An 18,386-nucleotide genomic window follows, 5' to 3' on the forward strand; every position below is an offset into this window, starting at 1 on the left:
GCTTAAAAGTGATAGTACAGTAAAACAAGACCTGATTATTTTTAAAAGTATTTCATGATTAGTTGGTTGATCAAATACTACTTCAGAATTTCCAGCATGGTCGTTTCTTTTCAGGTCAGAGCACTATACTATTGAGCTGAAGCACTAGAACAAGAAATTGCAAAAAAAGAAAAACACTACATAACTTATGTTAACAACAACAAAAAATAAGATAAAGTTAGGAAATATTAGATTAAAATATCATTGAGTGTTTGACCATAAACAAGTTCTAATCTTTATTTTTTTGTATTTTATTCTAGATAATTTGAGTCTTGACCTCTTGAAGGAAAAAAATGCTATCAAAATGGAATCAATTCTAAAGTAAAACCTTCAAGACATCTCTTGGTAATTTATTTATTTAAATAGTTAATTAAGCTAGCATTTAAAAAACATACATTTTATAGATTGAAATCATACTGTTTAAGCTTGATATATAGTCTAAGGAACATAACTGTATGACTGTGACCACTGCATATTATAACAGGTGTTATTATAAGCGTTCCTGAAGAATATCTGAGGGTGAAAGAAAAAAAGAAAAGTTGATAGAGGTCTCTTCAAATCTTTAAAAGATCAAATAACACCTTTTATTATATTTGCCTCAGTGAAACTTGCAAACATTCACCAATTCGTAGTAGTATTACTGAACTTAAGCTAAGCTATCTGGTGTATGCCTTAAACAATCTTATTGGCTAATTCTTAAATTAATGTCATATGCATGTAGAGGAGAAAAGTAGGAGCCCTATATTCAGTTTTATAGATGGATGGTATGATGCCAGCTAAAGTTACCTGCAGTGTCCCAGAAATTCCAAGAAGCTCTCTTATGTTGAAACAAAACACCATTGGTTTATCTCTGTCATTTTCCCAAGCAGTAATTCTCAAATCCTATTAAATTGCTATTCTCCATTAAAGAGCTTTAAGAAAGATCAAAATAATTTCTCCATGGTTATTGTTTTAGTGCTTGATTGTTGTATTTATGTCAGGAGCACAGATGCTTTTTGTTAATCAGTAATGAGGTTTAGTTCCATTAGAATTTTCACACCCACTTATCAGAAGATATAGATGGAATAGCTCTCTATGTAAATCTAAAAACTTTTTTAAGAGATCCAAATTATTATTCATACATTTAAAGGAGCCTATTTTTTAGCCCCTGGCAAATCTGTTTAGACCTACATTTCAAATATCAGTGTATTTACATTTTTACCATTCAGGTAAACAAATAATTTGGTTAGATACCATCTATTCTGAATAAAATTGTGTATGCCAGATTTCAGTCATTTATTTTCTAGCATTAGATGAAATTGCTACAAAAAAATCTCATAAGGTCAGAAAATCCTTTTTTTTAAATTACATTTTTAGTCTTATAATTATCAGCATGACATTAACACATATTCTCTTTTGATAGTTTATAGTGTGATCATACAATAGTTTCACCTGTGGATTAGTCCAACAATAAAACTAGGAAAATGATGCAATTTAGAAAATCCATGAAGAGGTAAATCTTTATTGCAGAAAATTTAATGTTTAATGTCTAAGGAATAGTGATAATGTTTAAGAAGTACTGATAATAGTTTAAGAAATAGTTCTAAGTTCTTGTATCTAGTGATACAAGAACTTATAAAAGATTTTGAAAGGATTTTCCTGCATATGAAAATGTTCTGTTGTACCAATCTCCTAAATAGATTGCTGTATAAATATCTTATAACCTATTATAATTGGAAGGATTATTTCTAACCTACATTTGGGAACAATATCTGTCAGAAACCCTATAATTAGTCCAAATATACAGCCATGAGCTTTCAAAATACAAAAAATACAGAAGAAACAATCATCAAAACTTATCTATCACCTAATTGTCTCCATCAGTGTTTGGAAGTTGGTTCCTTATGTTTTAATTCATCACTTGAAGCACTGAGTTTTTGGTTGTCAAATGATTTTTGACCCTTAAAAACTTATTTCTCAAGGATGGGATTCACCTCAGAACATATCCTAGTGTGTCTAAGCTTAGACTCACTCTTCCCTTGAAACACACAGTCAATAAAATGCCCTGTCTTATTCAAGGCAGGCACACTCTTTATTACTAAAGCAAGATGGGTATTTCTCACACTTTGCATGGGTAAGGCTTCTCCCATCAATGCTGCATTTAGAGACAAGTTGTGTTTAGTACCAGGCGTATTATTTTTTTATTCCTCAAGTCCATCACCTTCCTTGGATAGAGAAAGCTAAATTTGATTTTTACTGTCACTGTGAGCTAAGAATAACAGTGATGAACTTGGCACTAAGGAGGTGCAAAGATGCAGCAATACCACATGTGTAAACACTCAGAATGAATCTGGTCACTTAAATATGGAAGTATGACTTGTCATGCTGAATTACTACAAACAGAGCATGATTGATTGATTATACCCTGTCATAAGAGGTTCCCTCAGAGTAAAGGAATTAATTTAGATAAATACAAGGTAGTAACACACTTAGGAAAATGTCATATCACTAGGATGTACAAAACTAGTAAAATCAGATTAGGAAATTGATAGTACAGCAGATCTCACAGCTGCATGATATTGCACAAAATTTTTTCTTTGCATAAATATGTGGCTCATGCAGTAGAAAAAGAAATACATTCTTAGTAACATTTAACCCTGAAGTAAATTTTGTAATTCTATTAAGATTGAGTAAAGAAAAATACCTCCCTAAAACTTATTATCCGGGATACATTAATACTCTTGAATATCTACTTAAAAAATGGGGACAGAATCAAAGTTTATTGCTTACCAAGTGAGATACATAGATGTCTATGAATGAGTTAAGGAATAATTTAAGCTTTAAAAATTAGTGAGAAGATTAGCATGAAGCAATCTACGAAGTACAAGAATGTTTGAGACTCCAACAGGTTTTCTGAATGATTCCCAATTCAGCGTGTACAATTTGACAGACAACATAATATTGAGGCCCAACTACAGAGAATTTGACTGTAGCTATAAAAAAAAATACAAAATTGTTTACATTTTCAGTATTTCTTCTCCTATTTCTCAAAACCTTTACAGATTGTCATTACTTTTTGTGTAATGTGATAATTGTTCAAAATAGAAGTCATTTCACCTCTCCATGACATTAAATTTGCACCTGAAGTTTTTTGCCTATTAATGGATTTATATCATTAAGACACTAAAAGAAGACTTCAGCTGGTAAAATCTCAGGCCTTTTCCAGACTCAATTTCTGTGTATGCTAATTATGCATATCTAGATGCATAGTCATCCTTCTTGTTGTTTTATATATCCATCTCACATACTGGCAAAAATTCATGGCCTTGACTCTGTCTAGTATTCTTCCAGGCATTACATAATTCATTTCTTTCATGGCAGCTCCTTGTAATTTCTTCCCCCACTTTAAAATAAATTTAAATTTACTTCAGATAGTACCTGCTTTTCCCAAGTAGTTGAAGTCTGAAAGGTGTTCAATAAGCAGAGAGCCATGTGGTGCTTTAGTTTCCATTCCACATCAAAGGATCTGTGTCTGCCTTAAGAGCGTCTGCATCAGGACCAGTTTTGGAATGTGGTGTGCATTGTTTTGCTTTCATAACTGTCACAGTAGGCCATGTGGCATTGTACCAAAGAAGGAGTGCTCTCACCCCTTTAGCAGAGGATGTGGACAACTAGTAGTGGAGTAGGCTTGCTGGCTTCATGGTTTTGTTGTGGGAAAATTAAAGCTATTCATTTTCAGCAGAGCCTTTTTGGAGGTGATCTTCTTTTTGGGCCACCATATGTTCTGGGAGTTTATAATTCATGTTTGCAATGTATTTTTCATAAATTCATCTGTGCATATGTGCAGAGGAAGAAGATGTAGCAGGCAAGATAAAAGAATAACGTTTAGGCTGGAGTCTGCCCAGCCTTTCATTCTTGAGTTAGCAGTCTAAAATGATTTGTTGGGAAATGTAAAGGTTTTGAACAAAAGTTGTATCACAAATAGAAGACTGCTATATATTTTGGAGTAATTATAATTTATCTAATTAGCTGAGAAAACCTGAGTGAATCAGTCTTAATTAATGTTGCAGCAAATCTGAAATTAGCATTTGAGTCTAAGCTAAGCACCTCAGACAACTGATGGAACGAGATAGGCACTTTAGGGACAACTCCAATAAAAAGTCTAAAAATGGGCAGATGCAAATACTTTCATACTTCCCCTCAACAACTCACTAGCTGGAAAAGCTTCTTCTTAATTTAGCTGTAGTGAAGCTGCCAGCAGAAAATATTCATGGCACCTCCCTCTCTTTCATAGCTATATTGGGGTAGGAGTCAGTTCAAAATCACTGTTTTGCTAGGCTTCAGTGTTGGAGCAATTCCATCAGAACCAAAGTATAGTTAAATCCCAGTGGGTAAAGTTAGTACTGGAAATTGTGAGAACTGAAACAATTTTCAGCATCTTCTGTATGTTATGTATTTGACCCAAAACAGGTGATCTTTCTTTCTTCTGAAATCCCATTGATGAAGAACAAATTCTATGTAAGCTTACTGGTCACTACTGCATTAAGGACTGCTTTGCTAGCTCCAGAACATTTTCTGGTAGTTTTTTTATTTGCTTGCAGTTTTATACACTGTATCCTATTGTCCTATTTTTTTTTTTTTTACACTCATTGTCATCAGGAAATATGGAATAACTAGTGAAAAACAGAAGGATTTGAAATATATACCCTAAATTTAAGGAAGAGGAGGCCATTATATCATATTAAATACTGTAAGTTAATTTTTCTGGTTATTCTTACAGTGAAGACAATAATCTTTCTTTTACCATAGTTTATGCTCCGTAAGAGCATCGCAGCAGGATAACAGCACTTTAGGACTGACTAAAAGGGTACTGCATGGGCTGGAGCCTGGGAGCTGAGTGACTCCTCAGGGTCTGGCTTCCAGGGTCATTCCTACCCAACAGCCAGGAGCACGACAGCTGGGGTGCACTGGCAAGCCCCAGACATCAGGGTGGGGCAGAGGCTGAGAAAAGGTCAACAAGCAAATCCAAAGGTGGCATCAACTTGGTGGGATCCATAGCTGGGCAGGGCAGAGTTGGGGGGAGCTGGAGACTGGCCCTACTGTGGTGTTAGAGATGCCAGGAAATTGAGAAGGCCATTGGCAAGGTGGGCAGAGCCCAGGGAAGCTGGTCAGGGACAGTCAGGCCTCTTAGTGCCCTCATGGCCCTGGATGAGATATTTATGCTATAGGCACCTACATTATTTTCTATGTCAACACACCTGACATAGATCTGACAACTTCCTGTAGAGTAACTGACTAAATGGCTAAAACAGCCAGCAGCAGTGATTTAGTCTCCTCTAAAGCATAACAATGGAATAAAAGCTTAAGCTAAAGAGTTACACAGGTGTTCATTCATTTGGAATGCTTTGGGACACTCTCTGAACCAGTACTGTGGTTTCAGGATGGCAAAAGTCTTCTCTAAGTCCTTGCATTAAATCTGCTCTACCCATATAGATTTCTCAAGCCTTTGAGGCACCACATGTGGTAAATCAAACCTATCCTTACATAAAAAAAAACAAATCCCTACAGACTCCCCTGCCCATATTGGCTGCATCTCCATTGATTACATGTAAACATGTAGCTTATATGTCAATACCTGGGCATTGGTTCAGTCTCTTAAATATAGATGTTAAGTGCCATTTGAAAGGATCTATATTATCTTCCATATGGTTTTGGTGATTATAAAACAGGGTGATTATCCCCCTTTTTCAGTGGAAAAAAAAGGCAAATAATTTGTACCAGAGTGTTTCAAAAGGCTACTTTCTTCAACTGATATTAAGGCCTTAAAGTTAGAGATAAAATTGTAATTAATTCCATTAGGATATTTTTCTTATTTCACTAAGAACATTATTTAGACATTAAAATTCCCAGAACTTTTGCTGTAGCTGCAATATAATCTGTTGCTCCTAACCTGTAAATGGGAAGATTATTTATACTTCAGACACAGTCTTAAAAGATGTCATGTTATTTTATCATGCTGTTTTTTCCGTTGGTTAGGGTAATTTTCACTTGCAATCCTGTCTTCTTATTGCATTGTCCAAATCATTATTGCTAAGTTTCATTGACTGTTTAGTAGACTCCTAAAAAAACTAATACTTCCTAGATATTTGGCAAGGATTGTTAGTAATAGCAACACATAAAAAGTCTTTGTAAAATCAAGATACGGAAAATCTGCAACATCACCGTTATCTATAAGGTTTGCTACCTTGTCATAATGAGGAAAAAAATTAAAAAGAGGACTGTTTGACAGGAGTTGCTCTTAGAATGTTGCTGTTGTTTTTATCCTTGTTATCTTCTGTGTAGTTACAAACATTTACTTTTCTGCAAAATCAAGTTGACCACAGAATCACAGAATGACTAGATTGGAAGATCATTGAGTCCAGCCCAGCCCTAACACCTCAACTAAACCATGGGTCCAAGTGCCACATCCAGTCTTTTTTTAAACACATCCAGGGATGGTGACTCTATCACCTCCTTGGGCAAGCAATTTCAGTACTTTATCACTATTTCTGTAAAAAACCTCTTCCTAATATCCAACCTATATTTCCCTTGGCATAACTTAAGACTGTGTCCTGTGGTTCTGTCATTTGCTGCCTGGTGAAAGAGACCAACCCCCACCTGACTACAATCACCTTTCAAGAACTTGCAGAGAGCGACAAGGTCACCTCTGAGTCTCTTTTTCTCCAGCCTTAACGCCCCCAGCTCCATCAGTCGTCCCTCACAGGGTTTGTGTTCCCAGCCCCCCACCAGCCTCGTTGCCTCCTCTGGATGTGCTCAAGCATCTCAACGTCCTTCCCAAACTGAGGGCCCAGAACTGGACACAGCACTCAAGGTGTGCCCTCACCAGTGCCGAGCACAGGGGAAGGATGACCTCCCTGCTCCTACTGGCCACACCACTCCTGATACAAGCCAAGATGCCATTGGCCTTCTTGGCCACCAGGGCACACGGCTGGCTCGTGTTCAGCCAGCTGTTGAACCCCAGGTCCCTTTCTGCCTGGGCCCTGTCCAGCCACTCTGTCCCCAGCCTGTAGTGCTGCAGGGGGTTGTTGTGGCCAAAGTGCAGGACTCAGAACTTGGACTTGTTAAACTTTATCTTATTGGACTTTGCCCATCCATCCAACCATTCCAGGTCTCTCTCAAGAGCTCTCCTACCTTCCAACAGATCGACATATGTTCCCAGCTTAGTGTAGTCTGCAAATTTACTAATGAACGACTCAACCCCCTCATCCATGTTATCAATAAAAATATTGAACAGAACTGGCCCCAGCACAGACCCCTGAGGGACACCACTGGTGACTGGCCACCAGCTGGATGTAGCACCATTCACCACCACCCTCTGGGCCCAGCCATCCAGCCAGTTCCTAACCCAGCAAAGAGTGCTCCTGTCCAAGCCATGGGCTGCCAGCTTTTCCAGGAGTGTGTTGTAGGAGACATTTTTCACAGAAAGGGTGATTAGACATGGAAATGAAGTGCCCAGGGAGGGGAGTGGAGTCACCTTCCCCGGAGCTGTTTAAGGAAAGACTGTATGAGGAACTTGGTGCCATGGTCTAGTTGATGTGGTGATGTTGGGCCCTGGGATGGATTCAATGATCTCAGAGGTCTTTTCCAGAGGAATTGTTTCTGATTCTGGTTCTCAAAACTTTCATATCAATTTCCTCTAATGAGACAAACTGAATTTGTTTTAAACTGTTTATACCTGTTGGACTGAATATTTAACAGCCATTAGAGTGTTTAAGAAGTAGCTAGCTGTTGGCTAGAACAGCTATTTGTGTCTGTTCCTCTGCTTCATTCCTGATGTCACTTGAGACACTTGAAGACTCTAGGTCCTAGTTCTTTTTTAACTCTTCCTTTTAACTCCTGATCAATTTTCAATTCTCTGTTCCTGATACTGACTCTTGACCTTGTACTTACCTTTTCATACATCTCCAGAGTCTGTTTTCTCCCCTAGGTCTTTCCCTTGATTCTCAATATGGTGCTGGACTTTTTACAGATCCAGAGCTACAAAATACAATTTCATGAGGGTTATGAGGGCTAATAAATCCTATATTCTTTTATAGCCACATCAAAAACCTCAATTTTCACAGTTTTAATTGTTCGGATTTTGTGTCCGCATTCTGTTGTCATTGAAAAGCAATAACCAGTCTTCCAGATTCTTTTTTTGTGTGTTTCTTTTCACAATATATCATTGAACCTCTTTAGATTGTGACTTTCATAAAAATTTCTTCCATACATTTCTGTTATTTCTTAGTACTTTATTTTCCATTTAACACAACAGAAAACATCTTTAAGTTCATTAAATGTTTAACTGTGAAAATAAGAATGCCTAGAAGGAATAACCTTTCTCTGTACATACAGTGTAAACCTGTTGAATTTAATTTAATTCTAGTCAATGTCTAACAGTGAGATTAATTTCTGTGGTGTGGGCTAATTTCTGTATTGCAAGCAACACAATTTCACTACAGCTTCCATGTGGCAGTGATCATGGCTTATAAGGTTCCTGTTACACTCCTTGGATATTTAGTTTCATTCATCCTAATAAAAGGTGTTCAATGCCATTTAGGATAGCCTAGTGTATCTCTGTCTTTATTTTTGATTGATAGAAGCTGCATAGGACCTGTGGGAGACTTGTATAACACTGCATAGGAAGGTGAAAACCCAAGTCACATGGGATGTGTCTTTTAATGGAAATGGACTCACTGAATAAAACCCTTAGTTCACATGTAAATGTCAATATTTTGACAGAAGATTTACTTGCAAGCATTGAATGAGTACCTATTCTTATTTCTGTATATTAAGTCATTAACTGGAAAAAAAAATAACCCGAAGACATATTTTATTTTCCTATAATTTCCTTCAATTTTATGAAGACTGGTATTTCATTATCAAATTTTATACAATTTAATTAGTATATGTTCAAAGCAGTGCACATACAGCTCTCCTTACATTCTTAGACTTGTTCTGTTCTTAATGTTCCACATGTACTGGCTTTTGTAATTCTTAAAATGTTAACGTTTCCACTTAAAATTTCCTACACTAACTTATGCTGTACCTCACAATATACTTAATATTAATTTATTAAATGAAAATTTAACTATTCATGTCACTTTCAGATTTTGGTACGTTTTCATCTCAGTGGTTGACAGTAAGAAGGACTTCTATCTGAAAAAAAGAGCATGTAGATAATTTAGTGTTGGGTAAATAGTAGATGATTCTTAGAAGGATATTGACCTACTGGAAAATTTTCCTGGAAGGACTTCCAGGACTAAAAGTCAACTGTTTAACTAAATCTTCAAAAAACTTTGAATCAAAAGCATTTGCATGCTTGTTAATAAGCATAAAATCAGTTTTTGGGTTAAATGTGGGAGAAAGAGAAGTGGTTTATTAAAACACAAATGAAGAATATAAATTTTTAAATCTGATCTCTTCAAAGTTTTGACAGAAAAAACCCCAAACCAACTCAAACCAAAAACCACCACAAACCCCACCACAATTTAGCAGATCTTGAAGGGCTTCAACATTATTTGTATGTTGTGTTGCCAACAGATCAAAACTTATATATGCTTACAGCTCTGATGTTATTAGTGAAAATTATTATTTCATATCTGTAGTCCCAGATATGAAATGACCTTGAAGTACTTAGGCCAGCTTCTAATATATGTATATAATGCCAAAATTGTGACAACAAATAGAATGGTTGAGCTAAAACAAACTATTTAACAAGTGATACAAAACACTTAGGACAGCTTGAGATCTTCATCAATAAGTTACATGCACAGTTACTTTTTGTGGCACATACGCTCCGTGAATAAACATCAGCACCCAAGAGCTGTCTTTTAATACAACTATAAAGAAGGTCTAATTGGATATCTTGCCAAATGTTTCTGTTAGAGAAATATTTTATTACTTACAATGATACATTTTTTTTTCACTCCTATACCAGTGTTTTAGAAATGGAAATAAAAAGTTATGGCTCCAGAATATTTTGAAATAGAACTCAAAATTTGGTTATAATTAAATTTTGGAATTATTTCTTTAATAGTTAATTATAACTTGTATTTATTTTAATGCAGTAGCTTCACCTTTTGGTGGGTCATGGGAACTGAAATAGTCTATACATATGTAATTCTGTGTTTAAGTGATCAAAGGCAGCTTCCAGTCAGATCATATTGAAACATGGTGTCTTATTTTCCAGATCAAACTATGTCTGTTCTGTAATGAGACTATTTATTTCAGTTTCAAATAGGAATTAAATCAAATAGGAGTTTGAACTTACCTTCAAATTGACATTCTTGTGTTTTGATCATCTATTCAACAATAAATTGAGAGTATAAATACATGGTTAGGAAAACAGCAGGCATCCTTCACGAACAACTTTTCAGTAGATTAGATTAAAATAAAAGTATCCTTTTTCTAACAAAGTGGCAAAGAATTCTGGTAGCAGAGCAATCTGGGGAGAAAAAAAATATTTAGATGATATTCTAGAGTATTTATCAATGATTAAAATAATAAACAAAATAAAGTCTGTTCCCTGAACATGAGACAAACCATGTTTCTATCTGTTCAACTAAAGTCTGTTACTTACCTACCCTGCCCCACATCGGGGAGCAGTCCATGGCTTTTGGGAATAGTCCATGGCTTGTGCTAACATCTGATTTGTCCTCAGCTGTTGCTTGGCCCGTTTAAAACTGTGACAGGGATTGCTCTAAATATATCAGTTCAGATAACCATGTTTCCATCTTTATCAAAATTTATGTTCTCTGGCACAGTTTGATTTATAACTAGAAATGTAAACATTGAGAATTGCTTGATAAATTATGTATCTTTGGCTTTTCTTATGTGTTAACTGATTTCGCAAATTCTGACTTCCTAAATATTTCATCCTCCACAATTCCACTCTCGAAGGCAAAGACACAAATGCAAAGGTGAAGTTCAGTCCCTAAGTCATTGATGATCTCCAGAAATTGCATTTGTATTTAACTCTTCAGGACAGTATGCAGGATTGTGTTTGGGTACAGGACTGTGCCCAAAGCAGAGAGGTAAACAGAGAGGAAGGAAGGATGATGCTTAATTTTAACTTCAAGGTACTTGAATGCTGGATTGTTCAGACTCACTGCAGGCAGGAGTAACTCTTGAGTTGAAGAAATTGGATATAATTCAATTCTCTCAAAATTAGTCCCTGCAAAGATCCTTTTATAGGGAAAGTGGTGAACCACATGCTGCAAAGATGTGGTCATCCATGAGGACATCAGGATGTCATTCATTTGTCATCAGGACAAAGCCATTGCTGAACCCCATGAGATCACCACAAATGAGTTTCAGATGATACAGATGATATTCAAAACTGTATCCAAACTCAACAACTGGCCACATTCTCTATAATAAAATGAACTAAATCCCTATATTTTGGTTTGTTCAAAATTTAAATCCAAATTATACTATTCTGACTTTCACTTGATATCCCTATAAAAATCTTTCATGTAATTGCAGACCAGGAGATTCTGATAAGTTCTGGTCAGTTGCTCTTTCTTTTCTAAGATTAGTATTTCTTCCCTATTGCTCCTTATAAAAACTGTGGAAGCTTGGATGACCCCCAGGATCTCACAAAACACCCTCTTTTGATTTAGACTGACACATTACCTGTATGATATTGTGTATATCTGCAAGACTAACACAAATCAATGGTTTAAAATAAATATTGTACCAGTTTCTGTTTCTGAAAGGATAAATAGACACATATTTTAAAGTCTAAGGTATTATATTACATTATTAATTGTAAGAAATGGGTATCTGGTTGGTTTTTTAGTGTTTTTTTAAAAATATTTTAAAGATCAACATTATTTTAATAAATGCAACCACTGTTATTGCCAATTCTTTATATACTATGTTAAACAAACTGAATTTAAATGATAGTCTGCAGCATCAGGGAATTCCCACACCTGCAGTACTCCGAATTATTCACTTAACTTCATGAATTCTGCTCTGAATTTCTTCTTCCAGAATTGTTTACACTAAAAAAAAAAAAAAGTGGGCAAAAGAAGTTATCAAAGAAGATTTTATTTTTTCAGTCACTTTAAATTCATTCGCATTGAGCAAGATGACTGGTAAGAGAAAATCTGATTCAGAGTTCTGACTGGAAATGTTGAAATACTGACTGGAAACCCTATCCAGTCAGTATTTCAACATTTACCCGTTTAATATCCAAATACTGATTTGTCCAAGAATGTGACTGCCATCTTAACTATCTGTTCCTTCCCTCTGGCAGTGTTGTTAATGTGTTTTGGGTCATACCTGATGAAAGACTCTGGCTAGTGTGGCACTTACAAAGACATACCCCAAAACTTTTAATTGCCTGAGAGTGTGCATTTGCTACCTTGCATTTGTTATAGGCTACATACTATGCCCATGATACTTTTGTAATGAACTGTATCATATGTTAACTTTCACACTAAAGAAAAACATGACAAATAATTGGGGTAAGGATACAGGCCCTATAATAAATAAATTAAAATATAATAAATAAATAAGGGTGTGAGAAATTTTCTTGTGAGGTAAACCTGGACTCTTTTAGATAATTTGGTGGAATATCCATATCTGTTCACAAGAGCAGTGGGAAGGTGGAAAGATGTTAAATGTACACTCTTGGAGCCAATATTACATTCCCATTGTTTCGGCTTCTCTTAAAAAAAAAAAGGAAAATATTGAGGACATCTGTGGAAAGGTAACAAATTCTCTTATGAATCACCAAGTTGCTTTCTGGCTGCTGAATGAGGGATCCTGGTTTTGTCTGAAGAGTAGTGAATTTCAGTTATCTCTGCACTACCAGTGTTAGGTCTGTTACCAGTACAATCATGGGATAGCTTGCAGAATCACATTCTGTTTCCAGGAAACTCTACTGCATTGAGTCAGTGAAAATGAGGGACAGAGGCTTCATGGATAGACACAAGTACAACAGGACACTTCTCTCTACCATGGACTTAGGGCCAAGGATGTGAACACCTAAAAAACAATTCTGAACAACTGCTGGTGCCTCTCCTTAGCTATGAATTTCTTAGCTGTAAAGGTGAAGAGTTGTGGTTTTTCTCTTGCAGGGCTCATGAATCTTGCTTTCTTGACTAATCAGTGACAAAGCTTCAGCATGAGTTGAAAAGGTTATTCCCATTTTCTTTTTCCCCTCTTATTTCCTGCTTTCCTCCCTTATGCTTGTGTGGTGATCAGGGTATACTCCTCAAGGGGAAAAAAGAAAAAAGTGTTTGAAATCCTTTAGACTAAGGATGCTGAACTCTAATTCCCCAAGTGATTTCTTTAACCAAGAGTCTGTCATACAAAACATGAGCAATGCCTCCCCTCATCCCCTTTCTCTCACTGCTCTGTTTTTAAGGCAAAGCAATTGAAACAGAATTTTATAGGTGGCTCAATAACTGTCAGGCACTGTCACATTACAAGTTTCAGAACTTCAGTCCTACCACACTGGTCTTCATAGGAAATTTAGGAATTCCATCCAGAGATAGTTGAGGGCTGTGCATCATCAAGAGGAGACAAGAATAATTCTAAGCATAAGCAAAAAAAGAATTTCAGGCAATTAGGAAAATTATAAGTCCAAAAAAATTTAGAAAATTAGAAAATTTAGAAAATTTAGCTGTTTGCTCAGCATGGGTATTTTCAATGGCAATTAATCTGCAAGAGGTGCAAACTTGATCTACATTTTTTAAAGGTGTCTATATTATTTTAAACATATGTGCTTTATCCTAGTTTATTCTATAGTAATAGCATTACTTCAATCATCTGCCATTGTTTATAATTTTTCCAAAATATTTAATTTCTTTTTATATATTGGAAATATATGCTGCTTTTCCCTTTACTATGGATATCACTTTTATCCATTTTTCTGAATAGCTGTGGATATAAATTTGATATAATTAATGTAGCAGTCTTTACTTAATCTTGCCAAACTCCATAAGCTGAATTTTTACTGGCTTGTACCTGAAGGCATTAATATCTGGGCAAGTGTTATCATTAGTACATTGCCTCTTGGTACATTATCCTGGTAAGTAGAAAGACTAGGGAATTTTACTGGAGATGGCTTGCCTTGTTAATTAGGCCTAATTTGCCACTATTCTGATTTATCAAAAAATGAAAACAAAATGGCTGATAGCATGGCTATAGACCATAAAATGTGTGAACAAAACTCTAGCAGCTGTTTGAGAACAATTTTACTCATGATCAAATGTATGAGATCTGTTTCTACTTCTGTTTCTCTCCCCAGCTGTTAATGTAATTTGGGAAATTTGACTCAAGGAGATGGATATAATAGAGATACTAAGATCATAGAGTAGTTAAACCTGCTGTTCAGAATTGAGTGTTAGAGAAAGTCAAGTGGGAAAAAGTTCATAAAACCTTAGTCAATCAAAATAAGCAAGAGGCTAGTCTAAATAACTCATTCAGATTCCCTCTCACTGTAATAAAGAATTGCCTTTTCATGTTGATATTACTTTCTGACTGCAAGTGTCTTTCCATTTCTTGGATTTTTTTTTCCTGTTTTCTACTGAGACATTTTGCACATCAGTGTTAGATTGAATGTCCAACTTCAGATAAGTCAATTTAGGTGAGACAAATCTCAGCTTGGTTGTCTGAGTCGGTAAAAAAGGCTGAACAGTATGTGACTAGAGGTCATTTACACAATGTCCTGTTACAATTTTATGGTTGAGAGTCAGAAAATATTATTACATTGATTGATCTACCTGACACAGCTGTTGTGAAAATGATTACTTCTTTGTATAAATAGAAAGAAATCCAAAAGATACAATTCTACTTCCTCTAGTCCAACTAAACTGTACGTAACATTTCTGGTCAGTTTATGCTATAAATAAGAAGATTTTTCAAAGCTTTTGGTAGAGGAAATTTGTTGTCCTATCTGGTTTCAGCAGTAACAAAATGAAGCAGAAGAAAGAAGTAAACTTCCAACTTCCCTCATATTTTCTTATCCAAATAAGACCCATGTTTATTGCCTACAAATAAAATCTTTCAGTAATTGAAGGATAATTATCTATTTTTCTGCATTTATATTTGCTTTATTTGTTGAATTCAGAATTTCACAAGGTTTGAAGACTAAAAATTGCACCATCTCATCTTTTTAATCATTGGAATGGGCAAAAATCTAATTGTGAGTTCAAATTTATCCCAAACTTAAGCTGTTTTGCTGATTCCATGTTGTGCCTCAATAGAGAAAAATACACATATCAAATTATCTGATTGATTTTATACAATCATTTATGTTGGAAAATACCTCCAAGATCATCGAGTCCAACCTTTAACTGACCTTGTCTGCTAAACCATAGCCCTAAGTGCCAGATTCAGTCTTTCTTTGAACACTTCCACGGATGGTGTATCCACCACCTCCGTGTATAGTCCATTCCAGTATTTGACAACCCTTTCTGTGAAAAATATTCTTCCTGATGTCCAAACTGAACTTCCTGTGATGCAGCTTCAGGCTTTGCCCTCTTGTCCTGTCACTAGTTTCCTAGGAGAAGAGTCCAACGACAACCTGTCTACAGCCTCCTTTCAGGCAGATGTAGAGAGTGATAAGATCTCCTCCCAGACTCCTTTTCTCCAGGCTAAAGAGCCCCAGCTCCCTCAGCCACTCCCCAAAGGACTGACTCTCTAGACATTCACCAGCTCTGTTGCCTTTCTCTGGACTCACTCCAGCACCTCAATGCCTTCCTTGCAGTGAGGGGCCAAAAGCTGGAAACAGCATTCGAGGTGTGGCCTCAACAGTGCCAGGACAGAAGAACAATCACTGCCCTGGTCCTGCTGGACACACTAGTTTTGTCATACAGGTGAGAATGCCATTGGCCTTCTTGGCTACCTGGCCACGCTGACGGCTTGTGTCTGTCACCTCTCATCACATCTGTCCCATGAAGCTGTATTGGATACCTCAGGACATCTCAAATGACGTTAAGCAGTGATGATCAGGCAATAGAATTGAGTCTTTAGTCAAAATAGTCTGAAGTGCTTTGAAACCTTTTAAACCTAGAGCATCAAGTTTCTGTGATCCAGAGCCTAATTTTAATGCAACACAATGGCACAATCTTGGTGCGTGCATCCAGGAAAATTGCCAAAACTCTGGGAAAGAGCAATGACAAAACTGCATAGGATAGCACCATGAAAGGTAACAAAGATGAGACTGCAGACAAAGTACGAGAGAGTTCTTCAAGGATTCTGCAGGAATAACAGGTGAGAGAAAAATCTTTAAGGGAAAGTTAAAAAAAAAGAAAAACTTTTAGTCCCAGTAATCAATTGCATAATATTAAGCAAGTAATACTATACATTTTTAGTTTTACATAATTTGTGTTTGTGATCTCTATCCATGTGTAAAATATCTACGGTTATTTGATATTTATATTCAGTTTCTCCTGCTATCTGGTCTCTTCATTTTCTTCTCCAAATACTTAAGTTCCACAGTGAAAGGGCAATACTTTTTTTGATCAAGGTTTTATATGGAATAAGATAGTTTTTAAAAAATGCACAAAAACCATCTAATCTGTTTTATAATTCTGCAAAATAAAGACTGAATTCCTGCTCCCTATCCCCAGAAAAGAGGATATGTGTGGTAGTTATTGTCAAATACATTACAACAAATTTCTGGTGTAAAACTGAAGCAAGTCAGGGTTCTGAAGTCTTTCAAAATAACATTGCTGTAGTATGTTCTGGACACCTTATTTCCAAAGTGCAGGAAAGAGTTTTCTCAGGGTATATACTTGGGAACAAAGAGACAGTGGAGTGTTGGTAAAATAAAATATATTAAACCATTTTCAGGAGATGAGGAAGAAAAAGGTCTTGATCTCACTCCTACTTAATTATTAATAATAAATAAATGAGTCCAGTTAATTTTATCACACTTGAACAGAGAAAAGGAATTAAAAGAAACCTTTTTATCTGGAGGGGTATGAAGAAAAATAGACATCATGAATTCAACCCAAAGAGTATGTTAAATTACATAAAAAATATTCTATCCTCTCTCAAGACCTATCCTAAATAATTTGAGAACAGAGATGACATTTAAAAGCAGAAGGGAAGGTGGGCAGGAAGATCACAGCAGAAAAGATGAATTTCTTGTGCTGCTATATAACACCATCATTTTTCTTAATTATTCTTGACGTTTCACCTATTATTCTGTGAGCTCCCTCAGAGCATAGAGGGGAAAAAGTGCCAGTTGCTTTTCAGAATAAAATGTGAAGAGGTGCTTACTGTCAGCTTTTATGGCTGAAGTCTGCCCTTTGATACACAGAATTATAGCACCACCTATCTGGTAACATTAGCCAGTATGTTTGCAGATGTGCAACCCATGGCAGAGTATGCAAAATGTGGGGTGTGGGGAGTATTTTTGTGGAAGGAGGCCACTAGGCTAAATTTGGAAGAGGGATACTGAAGATATGCTGAAACAAAGTAATGTTTAAGTGCTGAATTTACCTTTAAGAATCTTTTTCAAAATGTGTCTTTGAAAATAAATAGTATATATCTGCACAGGACATTTAAATTTAATATATTGTCTAAACCAAAGGAACAAAATTATCTATTTATCATAATGAACAAAACATTAATTTCCTCTGCTCCTTTAGGGTGTTGCTGTAAAACAAGGATGAAGAGTTGTTCATCAATGTGAAAAGGATGTAGGGGTTGGACTTAGAAACCTAAAGTTTGCATGGAAATATAGAAAACAAAGCAGAAAACTCAAAGCACTGGTGGTATAAAATTTTGTATTCTTAATAGGACATTTTCTTTTCATTGTGGTTTTGAATTGATTTTGTATACTTCAGTGAATAATGATGTAAGAAATAAATTGCTAGCTCATACCTTTGCATCAATCAAGATAATCACTAATATTTAAAAAAAAAAAATCAACTTAATTAGGTTAATACAATTAAAAATATATGCTAGGGAATCAATAAACAGAATAATTTCACAACAAATAATTTCACAAAGCAAAACACAGATATGATAGAAGGCTGACATCCATGGCAGAATGTATTTATCCACATATTTTTAATTAATTAAATAATTAATTAATAATTTAGGGGAATATTGATCTCTTTCTGGACATACAGTCTCAAAATGAAAATCCATTTTACTCCCATTAAACTTCTTGGAAATTTGATATCTTTTGAAGATAAACATCTCTTCCTTAAATCTTTCCCATCTCTAATAAGATTCATGAATGCAAGATAATGAAGCTACAGGAGCAGAGATATATAGTGTCTCAGCATCTTCCCCTCCATTTCATTCCAGGAAAGAAAATCTTCCATGTCAATCCACTATGAATTGTCAATTCTTTT

General features: G+C 35.7%; 1 pseudogene; it reads right to left on the reverse strand.

Moving 5' to 3' along the window:
* Positions 1-6,459: 6,459 nt before the first annotated feature.
* On the reverse strand, positions 6,460-7,288 carry LOC127059786 (uncharacterized; annotated as a pseudogene).
* Between the last annotated feature and the right edge of the window lie 11,098 nt (positions 7,289-18,386).

The sequence above is a fragment of the Serinus canaria genome, chromosome 1 (genome assembly GCF_022539315.1).
Source record: "Serinus canaria isolate serCan28SL12 chromosome 1, serCan2020, whole genome shotgun sequence".
Classification (NCBI taxonomy): domain Eukaryota; kingdom Metazoa; phylum Chordata; class Aves; order Passeriformes; family Fringillidae; genus Serinus; species Serinus canaria.